Source organism: Filicampus tigris, chromosome 12 (assembly GCF_054856515.1).
Source record: "Filicampus tigris isolate MCC_2025a chromosome 12, RoL_Ftig_1.0, whole genome shotgun sequence".
NCBI lineage: Eukaryota > Metazoa > Chordata > Actinopteri > Syngnathiformes > Syngnathidae > Filicampus > Filicampus tigris.
The window spans coordinates 17,540,160-17,551,994 of NC_141228.1; positions in this window are offsets into that span (position 1 = coordinate 17,540,160).

Genomic DNA, 11,835 nt, shown 5'->3' on the forward strand with positions numbered 1-11,835 from the left:
AGCCATTAAGTTGACTGAATGACTTACAGGAAGTGTGCAGTGATGGAATAATTGCTTGGTCACTGTCTAATACGCTAATTCGTGCAAGCAAGCAAGCAAAACAATAGCATAGCATAGCAAAACAAGTCAGACGTTACTGACTTGGGAGCAAGGCTATCGCGGTATCAATCTTGGACAAATTACTCTAATTCTAGATATTACATAATACTACGATACTATTAATACTTTTTTTTTTTTCCTTCAAACCAGCACCAAGGCCAAGCCTTGTGTAGAGGAGGTGGAACAAACAATCAAAATTCATTCTTTGTAATTGCATTATTTAGATGTACTGAACCACATAGAAAAGCCCATGTAATCAATCGTTGTAGAAATCAATTCATTGAATGCATTATTATTATTATTAACACAATTGTCCGTCTAACACGATCATCATTATTATAAATCTTAATCATCCCACTGGACGGTGCAAGTGCAGTGACCATTCCCACAGCAGCGCAGCCCTCCCTCTTTCAGCTCTACCGGCCTGTGCTAGTCTGTAAAATTACCAACATCATGTCTAACGCAGTCCCGGGCAGACGTACGTCACCCGCCACGGTGAATTTGAGCCACTCATGAAAATAGAGGCCTTCACCTCTACAAAATGTACAATTTCATAACAGATGATAAGTTTCCACGTTACTCATTTGAGAAAAAAGGGTTTTGGGTGCGCCTGTTGCTTCGCAATATTTCAATGAATGCTTCAATACAGTGCTGCATTGAGATACAAGTGACCCAGCGACAATTTTTTCCAGACGCGAGCCGCCATTCTGACAATTTTTTGCTTTGACATCTGAGCAAAAATTGGAGGTACGAGTTCTGTATGGTGGCAGTGACTCAACTCAACTCACGTCATAGCAAGTAGCAGTTTGGCAGATATGAAACGATTCTCCCAAAAGGAGACTTTGAGCTGATTGCCTCTCAGTTGAAGTTTACTGTCAAAGTAAACACCAAACAAATAGAATTCTGCATCTACAACCACATAACTTAATCTTAAAAAAGTCTGCAAGCTCAATGCTAACCCATAATGCAAAACACCGAGATGGGCTAGCTAAACTAGCATGTAGTGCGGTAGATCTAAAGTTTTAAAAACGATATTTTTACAGACAGAGCTATAACAACAACGAAGGGTATATATTCTTTATCCTCTGCAAAAAAATGACTAATATTACTGAACTTTGTTGTGATTGTATCGCTCGTTGCATCATCATACCTACGTGTAAGTACAGTATCTATTATTCTCCCTTGGCCAGAAGAAGCAGCATGTTTTCCATTGAAAGAAGTCGAAAAATATTGTTTTGTTCTCTGACCACATTGATCGAAAGGCCTATCTCATTGGTCCTTCCGGCGAACTGAGAGCAGCCGTGTGTATCGCTGTCCCTTGAGTCCCACGGCCTCTTCTTTGCATATGGTGCAAATGAATGAGTCACCACGGAGCAATGAGTCACCGACATGTGAAGAAGGTCTAGTTTGGTTCAGTGATACACGCCACAGGGACCCGACCTCACGCTCAATACCGTAATGCAATTATGGTGTTATTATTTTTACTCATCCCGTCGCTCTCCTCCCTTGTTTGGCAAATGTCGGCCGGGAGGACCTCACTTGGAAAAACAAGTAGGGAATGGAATTGAACTGAATACTGATTACATGCGTGCCTGTTTACTTGAACATAGGCTGTGAATCTGTCCATCGATCAAAGCTTACATCCTAAAAGCATACCACATGCCAAATTGCGTCGTATGCTAAAGCAAAGAATACCACACCGTTCGCCTCGACATCTTTCTGTCTGTCTGCCCGCGAAAGGATATGTAACGAACCGAGGCGTAAACATTATGTGTCAAACGTCAAAAGGATAATATCCTGATCTAAAGCAGGGTTGCCCATTACGTCGATCGCGATCGACCGGTCGACCGATCATCATGCTACGTTCACACCAAACGCGAATGAAGCGTTCCGAGTCGCTTGATTCGGAAATTTGAATCTTGAATGCCGAAGCCGCTCGTTCGCTCAGAGCGGGGAGGGGAGGGGCTTCGCTTGGTAGTAGACTACGACAGCTACCCATCCACTCACAAATCCACTCATCTATCACCATCCATCCATCCATGCATCCATCCATCCAAGGTTAGCTTAACTGTTTCCTCTGTTTTAGCTGTGGGAAAGATTATTTTAGTTCACGAAAACTAATGAAATGAGTAATTGAAACTAAAAATGAAAAAAAATAAACTAAAAATGGAAAGGCTTTTTTAAAAAAAAAACTAAATCTAACTGAAACAGCATTTATGTTAGGAAAACCAACCATAATTCTAGCAAAAATGTCCTTTGTCTTTGTCAATTAATTTAATACATGAGCCTTTGGGGTTGATTTTAAAAGTATTTATTTTGGTATTACAGCGTAGCCAAAAAGGTAGAAGGTCGAACAGTCGTGCTTGCGGCAGAATGGCTTTCCTGCCTTTGTCACTTAACTCAGCACAACGCTAGGTAACAACTCAATTTTTTTTATAGTACACACTAAGTACAACTGGTTTTAATACTTCTCAACTATATTGGCAACTAGGCAAAAAGGGGATGCAAAGCAAGACCATCCTATGTTTTGCGGCACTTTGGTCAAATTCTTAACATAGACATCAAGCCAAGGTCTAAACGCCCTCATTCTCCTCGACTGTTTTCATTCTCAGTGATGCGTTCGGTGTGCTATGTACTTTTCACGGGTGACTATGGCTATATTACTGCGAACAAAAACAGCCGAGTCGTTTCTGTGATGTAAATGTAACGAACGGCACTTGGTAACTGTCGCGTTAGAGCCGGTTTTAACAACAGAATAAACAGAAAGCATTCATCAGGTATCAGCAAATTAACTAACTGCTCAGTTTTGGCAAAGAGAAGACACGTGTCTTATTTTTCCTTCCTGTGAAGAACGATGCGTCATTCTTCCTCATCTCACACATGATCATTTTAGTGTGATCACAGGGCCAGAATATGATGACCTCCGTTGGAATGAATGAGGATGATTGATGTTTGCGTTCTGTGTGGAAACTTTCAATACCGAATGCAGATGGGACATTTGATAGCCGTTTTCCCCCATAGGAAATAAAGCAAAAATATTCGTGCCTTGACTGTAATCATAGCCAGTCCGAGCAATGTTTCATGTAACATTTTCATATTACTAGCTGTCACGTGGCTGTCAAAATAAAGACATAAAATTGACAGAACACTTTCATGCCAAAGGTCTGACGAGCCCTGTTGCAGATGCAGCTATTCTTAACACCAAATTGTCATGAATTATGTGAAAAGTGAAAAGAAAAAAAAAAAAGGAAAAACAATAGTCAACCACCATTGCTAAAAAGAAAAATAAATAAATAAATAAAAACACAGACAACCGATGCCAAGTGATGATGCGTATGAGGCATCATAAACATTTTATTAACCGCACAGGCAATGTTTTAAGATACATTTTGGCATCCTTCCTGACATTCATGCAAAATGACAAACAATAAATCATCGTTCTGAACTCTAATGACTGCGGATTGTGAAGGTAATATGTCTCACTTTTTTACCATTCTTAAATCTTAAAGTCATGCAACCCGAAAAAACAAGCTAACCGTTTACCTATAAAAATATAAAAATAATGACATGTCCAGTTTAAAAATGCTGCAAAAAAAAAATTATAAAATAAAATGAAAAAAAATTGCTCTTTTTCAACATTATCAGTTTTCAAAGGCTTCATATAACTTCCTATGGTTTAAACCTTACAATAAGAGTGCCTGTTTTTCCAGAAAATGTTAGCCGGACTCACGAGACCAACTGTATTTTCTATGTGGAAACCTTTAAAACGACACTTCAAAGAAAACGTCTCATTCAAACTAGAATCAGATAAGTACCTTGAAAGACTTCCTGATGCCACTTTCAGACATGAGGCCCTAAAACAACAGCAACTTCCCCAAAGTTAACCCTGCGAATCTGAAAAGTCTTCTTCGAATAAAATTTATTATTAAAGCTTCGCCTGATGGGACGGGCCGAAAGTCACCTCGCATCCTCCGCGAGGACGGCTGGTCAAATTCTGACCTTGTTGAGTTCGGTTTGGTTCTCTGTCTTTGCATGCCTGGGTTGTTGAAAATTTTTGGTGGATCTACTCATGAGTGTTAGGTCTACCAAATGTCATGCTGCTAAGTGAAACTGGCTTCTGGGGCTGAATTTACAAAACAAAGCATTTGTGTTTTGGCAAAACAATTCAACATTTGGCGAGTTTATGAGTATAGGAAAGCCCCGAAAGACGCGTAAGAAGCCAGTTCAAGAAGGCCTTTCCACTGCATGCTTGGACACAAATTATTAACACAAACAGAAATAACTCAGTCATGGTGGTCGAGTTCTGGCTAGCATGAGTCTGAGTGTCTGATGCTGGCTGCATCCCCCCAGTCTTCTTAAGGCTTTTTCCTAATCCGACCGCTGACCTCCACTCGAGGCTGCACGCAAATCCCACTGATGAAGGTTACTTAGGGGGACTTCTCAATGGGATTGTAATGAGATTTCATTCAATAAAGAGAGACGTGCAACATAGCGTTAAGTTGCAAAAAGGTTAATTATGCTGTCATAATAAAACAAAAATTAGATTGGATGTTACTGGGATTAATGAATTGTTGAATCGTTGGTCGAAACCTCTGATTTGCATTTTCAAGACATTGTACAAAACGAATAGGGTTCGATTAGAGTTGGACGATTAATTGAAATTTCATTGCGATTTGGATTTTGGCTTCTCTCGATCTTAAAAATGTTACAGCATAATTGAAGAAAAAGGATTAATGTGCTTTTGCAAGTTACCGATGTTGGAAACGTACCCTGAATGCATCATGTTGCTTACGTAGCAAGCGTGTATATAATTACGTCATTCTGCCGTCCCAGGGTGTCCTTTAAGATGACACCCCAGTTGGAATTTACTGTAAAACTAAATAAGACCAACAATAAGAACTCAATAATTACACAAATTGGAACTTTAAATACAAAACACGCTTCATTTTCAAAACATCGCTAACTCTAATGCTAAAGTCAATGGAGGATTCTGCTAAACGGGACATTAGCATTGGCTTTGGGAGTGATATTCCTTTAAATAACCAATATTCACACACAAACGCTGTGAAAATACACGCAGTTAAGACAACATTGCTCAAAGGCACACATTTTTCTCAATCCGTGACAAATTTGTTATATTGATAGAGTTCAATCGCAACTTTGTACTATCTCATTTTAAGGCAAGGCGGTTTTATTTATATAGCACATTTCATACACAAGGCAACTCAATGTGCTTCACACAAGCGGAGACACAACACCTACAAGCATTTGCAAACACAAAAGTTAACATCATTCAAAAGCAAAGCAGAGAAAACAAAAGTAGCTTACAAAAATTCTTAGAATGTACGTTGACAACATTTAAACACATTAACAGAAAACTTTAAAAAACATTTCAAAGGAATGTAAAGAAATAAAAGTGGGTTTCTAAAATATATAAAAGAGAAAAAACGATTTAAAATTGTTGAGAGGACTTTAATCAAAGGTATGCGAAAAAAGCAAAGTTTTCCATTTCTTTTGATTTAGTAATTTTACTCATTTATATTCTCATTGTCCTTTTCAAGTTTTAAAATGACAATGATTCAATGAATTTTCCTTTCCTTAAAACTCAAGAATATTGAAGGACTTTTGTCTTGAACATTTCCACATGACCTGGCACAAAATACGACCCCCGAGGTCCCAGGTTGGCCCAGTAAGTCCCAAGACGTGTAAAAGTCACATATGATAAAATAAATATGATAAAGCGATAATAGTAATGCTTGAGGATGAGAATGAATAATGAACATGCAAGAGGCTTGAATTTCACATGCTATTTACAAGGTTGTTTTTATTATCCTGCTGTCTATGATGTCACACTTTAATGTCATTTTCTGATGTCGCGCTCTATTAAAGGGAGCTCAAACGGAACGCGTCCTGATTTGCCCTAATTTGATTGCAGCCATTTCGTTTTCCACTCGTTCTTTGTACTTGTTGCGCTCGTCATTTGACCAGCTACACCCACACACGCCACACAGGCTTTGACGCAATGAGCGGCCATAACCTGAGAACTTCTCTGCCTTCCTGTCCAGCTGCACTTGACCAGCACGACAACAGCAAGCACGCACGCAGGAATTAATTAGTCAGCATACACCCACCTGCCACCAACTTGGACACACCTGCGGCATCAAAGTGTCAGTGGCGGACAAAACTTTGTGGGTCAATGATCGCATTTGATAGAATTAACAGCTGCGGCGAGTCATTCATTGATGAAAAAAATATTTTCATGAAAAATATAACATGAGTCTTGATGTAAAATTGTCAAATGATATTTTTTGTATTTAGTGAAGTAAGTGAAAAAACAAGTAGTCAAAATAAGCAACATATGTGATAATGCGTTTTGTACAGTAAAATCAGCACTCTATAATATTGTACTTTGTAAAAGTAATTACATTGGAATGCAAAGAATTAAACCGTTTTGCCATATTTTTGTGCTTCAAGTCAATGGACATTGTGTTGATTTTTCTGGCATGCGCACCGTGGCCACATACGGATATACATCTCAGCTTCTCAGTAAACTGCAGTAATATCACTGCTCTTCGCAGAGGATAAACAATAGATGTCTGTGAATATTGTTAAATTACGTCTACGTTTGTTTCTTCAGTATTACTGTTTAAAAATCCTTCAAGGGTTATAAAACCTCGACACAATGCTATTCATTAGTGCTTCTATGTTGTTAGCATTAAGCTAAACAGTCTCATCTAAAGCAAAGCTACGTGGTTGTTTTAAATACGCAATTCACAATACATTTTGTTTAATCACTGTTTTGACAACAAACCACAACTGCGAGTGGCGATAAACAACTTGAAGCTTCTTTCTTTTTTTTTTTTTTTTTTTTTTTTGATAAAATTGCTCACCATTTGAAAAAAAACGCTGCTTGTTGTGAAGCGAGTTACGTACTATGACTTACCGGGAATCTACACAGGCATTATCATAGACAGCAGTCATCCACAACTATGTCTAACTCCTGATATATATTGGTAGGAATGCAGTTTTTGGATGCTTGACTTCACCTCCTAGCTACTCCTTTCAAATGAAGCGTAACTTCAGATCAGTGAGGCGTATCGCCGCACGGCCTCCATCCATCGCACACCTGTCTCCATCCCGGTGACAGGCTAACTTGATCTTTGAGTCACCGCATCAGAGCGGCTCCGTCAGTCATCCGTCGTGTTGTTTGTGGCAGGAAGAAGGCGGGACAGCGCCGGTCCATCACTCAGTTGTCGGGAGATAGCGAGGAGACGGGCGGCGTCCCGATGACAGACGGCCGTGATGGATGTCTGGTGTCGCCTGTGCAGACCTGTAAGGCTGTACCGCCCCTGTAATCAGCGCTTCTTTGAACTCTTTCAACCATTATTCAGTTTGTTGACGACACATGGATGTTCGGTTTGAGCACAAACACACAGGACATAGCGTGAGGTACACGTGCGGGATCAAATGCGAGGGCGTTTTGAAAACTCAGCCCCGGAAGCTCGTTGGACGGAGCGATATGACATTTGATAGGAAATCTATCTTGAGTAGACCCACAAAAAAGGCTCAAACAGTGAGTCACAAAATGACTCGGGAAGTCAGTTTGTTGGCAAAGCATGATGGCGAAGTTCAATAACTGGGCATAATACACAAAATTCTATCAAGCCGGAACCAATGGTGAGCATTTATGTTTTCATTTTTTGGTGGGTATACTCGATTTACATTTCTACCAAATTTCACGTTGCTTTGTAAAACTTATTTGGGAGGCTGAATTATCCCAAAACATCGGAAAACATTGGTCCCGAGTTATTAAGAATTTTGTGTTTTGGGCGAATGATCGAACTTCACTATGATGCTCTGCAGTGACAAAAACGCAAACGTTTTGCAATTTTAACGTTTTTTGTCAGCACTCCGTCTGATACAGCAATACCATAACCAGGGGCGGAGCCAGAACATGGCTAATGGGTGGGCCTGGAAAAATCTGGGTGGGCCTGAATAATTCTCTGACTTCGCACAATCCTCCTGTCTCGACACATCGTACATTCAAATAAAATGACAAACCGAATAATATGAAGTTCAGATCTTCCTTAGACAACCACAATTATGCCATTCTTAATATTCAACCAACTAAAAAAAACACAAATAATTTCATAATTTGCTAAAAATGTAAAAGTATATATTTTTTTCAGGAAACTCATTGGGTGGGCAGTCTGTCAATCTGGGCGGGCCTATCCACACCCAGGCCCACCCATGGCTCCGCCCCTGACCATAACATTCAAATTTGATAGCAAACGGACGAGTTGATCGCTAGAACGAGTTGATCTTTGAAAGTGGCCTGCAAAAACACTAAAATAACCACTTTGAACAAAAATGGCAAACTTCCTGTATCTTTTCAGGCATGGGTCCCTGAAACTTTTTTGTGGGTTTACTCATGATAGACGTTCCTACCAAATTCCACATTGCTACGTGACACGGGCTTCACGGGCTTGTATTTTCCCCCTTAACATTTTAACTCCCAACTGCTCAAGAGCATGTTATACAGGCTGTACATCATGTAACATGTTGGAGCTGGAATTGAACCGCAGTCACTGAACTATGCATAGCATGCGAGGAATCTCATAGCAGAGCACTTTTTAGTAGCGGTTACGGTGGGTTGAACACATGGACGCAGTCTAACCCTCGTGCGGAAATATTGATGTGTTTTGCCGGGGGAAACAGCTGCATTGCTTTGAATTGAATTTGGTCAAACTTTCCCATGGTGCTTTTCACCAGCTCACATTTTGTTAGTAGCAGGAGGAAATGAACAAAGGTGGGCCAACATTGTTTTAACGCAGCGTAAACATGTGCAGCTGCGTTAGACGCGTGTTTATATTGCACAATTAGCTATTATTATATGTGCGACAAAGCAGGAAGTGCTATTGCTAATGTCCATTCACAAATTTGTTGCGGGGTCACACACCTGTCAGGATGTCGTGAGCATATTGATAGGTTGCCGGGACTGTTAAACTAGACTTCGTTTTGATATATTTTTGTTATTTTGCTATATAGGAGGATCGGTGTTGTCAGGATATCTGATACCATATATTCAGTGGTATATGGTTAGCGAATGAACGATCGATTGATTGACGGTCTTGTATTAGCGGCCTTTACGTGACGACCGGAGATAAGGCAGCCAGGGGCCTATCTGCAGCGTGACTGTCAACCAAATCTGTGTGTGGGCATGCGTGTGTGTTCTTGTCTTTCTATGCTCGTGTGGCACAACCTCAACTGACGTCAGCCCAATAGCAGAGCTGACTAAGTCATACTTGAACGTTATTGTAAAACAAGAAAAAACACCATTTTTAGCAAGGATTTTAGTATTTTTTTATTGACTGGGTAATAGTAAGTTAACTCATTCACTGCCAGACATTTTCCGACCCTCTTTTACCCTAACGTTGGAAACCATTTGGGAAAAACAAATCAATAAATTCCTGGGATTGAATGGCTGGACTGTGAAAAGACAAATAAATATGTCCTTGGCAGTGAATGAGTTAATGATGTAATCATGCAATTAGGTTGGCAGTGTGTTCGCATGCTCTTGTCTTTCTATCTTCATGTGGCACAACCTTTGATAATCTATACTTCATACATGTATGTGCTCTTTTCTCTCACAATGTACACAAACATTTCAATTCAGATGTGGTTTTGTATATTCTTATCTCCCTGACATGGGGAACAAACCTTGCGTGCGTGTATGCGAACGTGTTTCACGCGTGGCTACGTCACGCGCCAGACAATAAACACAAAAGAGACGGCCCTCCCCCATCAGACAGCGTTGATAGACAGCTCTTTTTTTTTTTCTAGGATTAGGACACACCTTGTTTCCAATATCCAGATTTGTTATCTCATGAGTGGAACACTGCCACCGCCGCCTTTGCCGTCTGACGGCTCAACAAGACGCCTGACAGATGCAGGTGTGCGTATGTCTGTCTGTGTGTTTCTGCGTGCGCGCAGATATGTCAGCGATGCGATCTGACAGGTGAGGGGAAAGAGCCGAGGAATGGTGCACTGCGTGATCATGCAAGACACTCTCAATCTTAAAACTTGACGATGGGGCGTTGTCCTTAAAAGGATTGAACAGCAACATACCTGAACCTTTTCATGGAAAAAAATTACCCATAATTATCCCGACATTACATTTTCGCGAGTTGTACTTTCTTTGCAAACAAAGGAGCTCCCCGGTGAAACGGTTACTATTAAATCAGCTAGAAACACCGGCTAGAAACGCCCCCGTTTCCATAAAAATGCAAAAGTCAAGTAAAGACTGAGTGTTCCTATTTACTGAGGAGACATTTTTTTTTTATCCAAGAGGAGACTGAGGGCATCAAGAAATCCGAAGGGTGCAACAGGAGACTGAAAGCAGCAATAAAATGGCCAGCAAAGTGGAGACTGTGGGATGCCCTTATTTACTAGTGTTGTCAAAATACCAAAATGAAGAATTTGAATTTTTCAAAGAGGAAACTGAGGGCTATTTAATAAGGAAATTAATGTAGCCGTCAGTTGCCTTTCGGTAAATGACCCTCTTTAGTAAATAGGGCCACTCCACACTCTGCTCGGTCTCCTTTAAGACCTAATTTACCTCCTTCATAAATGCAGAAACTCCACAGTTTCCACATTGCTGCAGCACTCCATGCTTGTATTTACCAAGGAGATAACTTCATATGAGAGGAGCTCAGTTTTCTCCCTGCCCTGAGGACAACTTAATTTCCACAAATTTGAACAAGTTCCACTTGTTTTTTTTTTGTTTTTTTTTGGAACCACAGCGTCACCTGCTGCACTGAGAGACTCCATGCACCTCACACTCCTCATGTCTGGTCCCGCCACTTATTGTGAACATACATAATAGTAATAGTAACTTTTCATGAGGGATGTCCTCCATGTGATGACATCCTTTCTACACAAGAGGGTAGTCTTGCTTTTCACAGTGTGACATTTTTTGGTTGTATTTTTAGGCTGATCTTTGCACAACCCTTAGCATTGTAGTGAGACTTTGTACCCTGTATACTTACAGTTATATATGTATGTACAACAATAAAATCGCCCGAAACATGCTAAATCGAATTAAAGACCCTGCGTTTTGGTGTCAACTTGCATATCATTATAGAGTTCCACACCAAAAAGGTAGGGCAATAAAGTAAGAGAACATTTTCTTTCTTGTATTATTATTCTATATCTCTGAGACAACGTGCTATATTTAACAGCGTTTGCTCTCCGAGATGGCAGACAAAACACATTAGTCGTACGTTCTCATAAGCCTTCGTCACTCGACACCCACTCACATGCTGAGAGGTGACGTCAACGCTCATTCTTACAAGACAAGTTTGTTGAAAAGGCTTAAGCTACTGTACGTTTACACGATGTTCCCAGCGGCAACGGCAGCCCCGTTTCAGGTCCCCGTGGACAACATGGAATGGTTGAGAAACAATGCATGGAGACAGGCTGGGTAAATGTGACAGATTTTGATTGCCATGGATGCCCGGGGCGATTTTTTTAACTGTCAAAAAAATGTTTTCACGGCAGTCACGGTGCAGATGACCTAGTTGGCCACAGTAAAACAGGGTACACACTTCTTCTGCGATGAATATATTACAACTTTTTTTTCATAACAGTGCACATTTATTTCCCTAATGTTACAACTTTATTCTCGTAACTTTGCTACATTATTCTCATAAGATTTCACGCAAGATTATGCTTGTA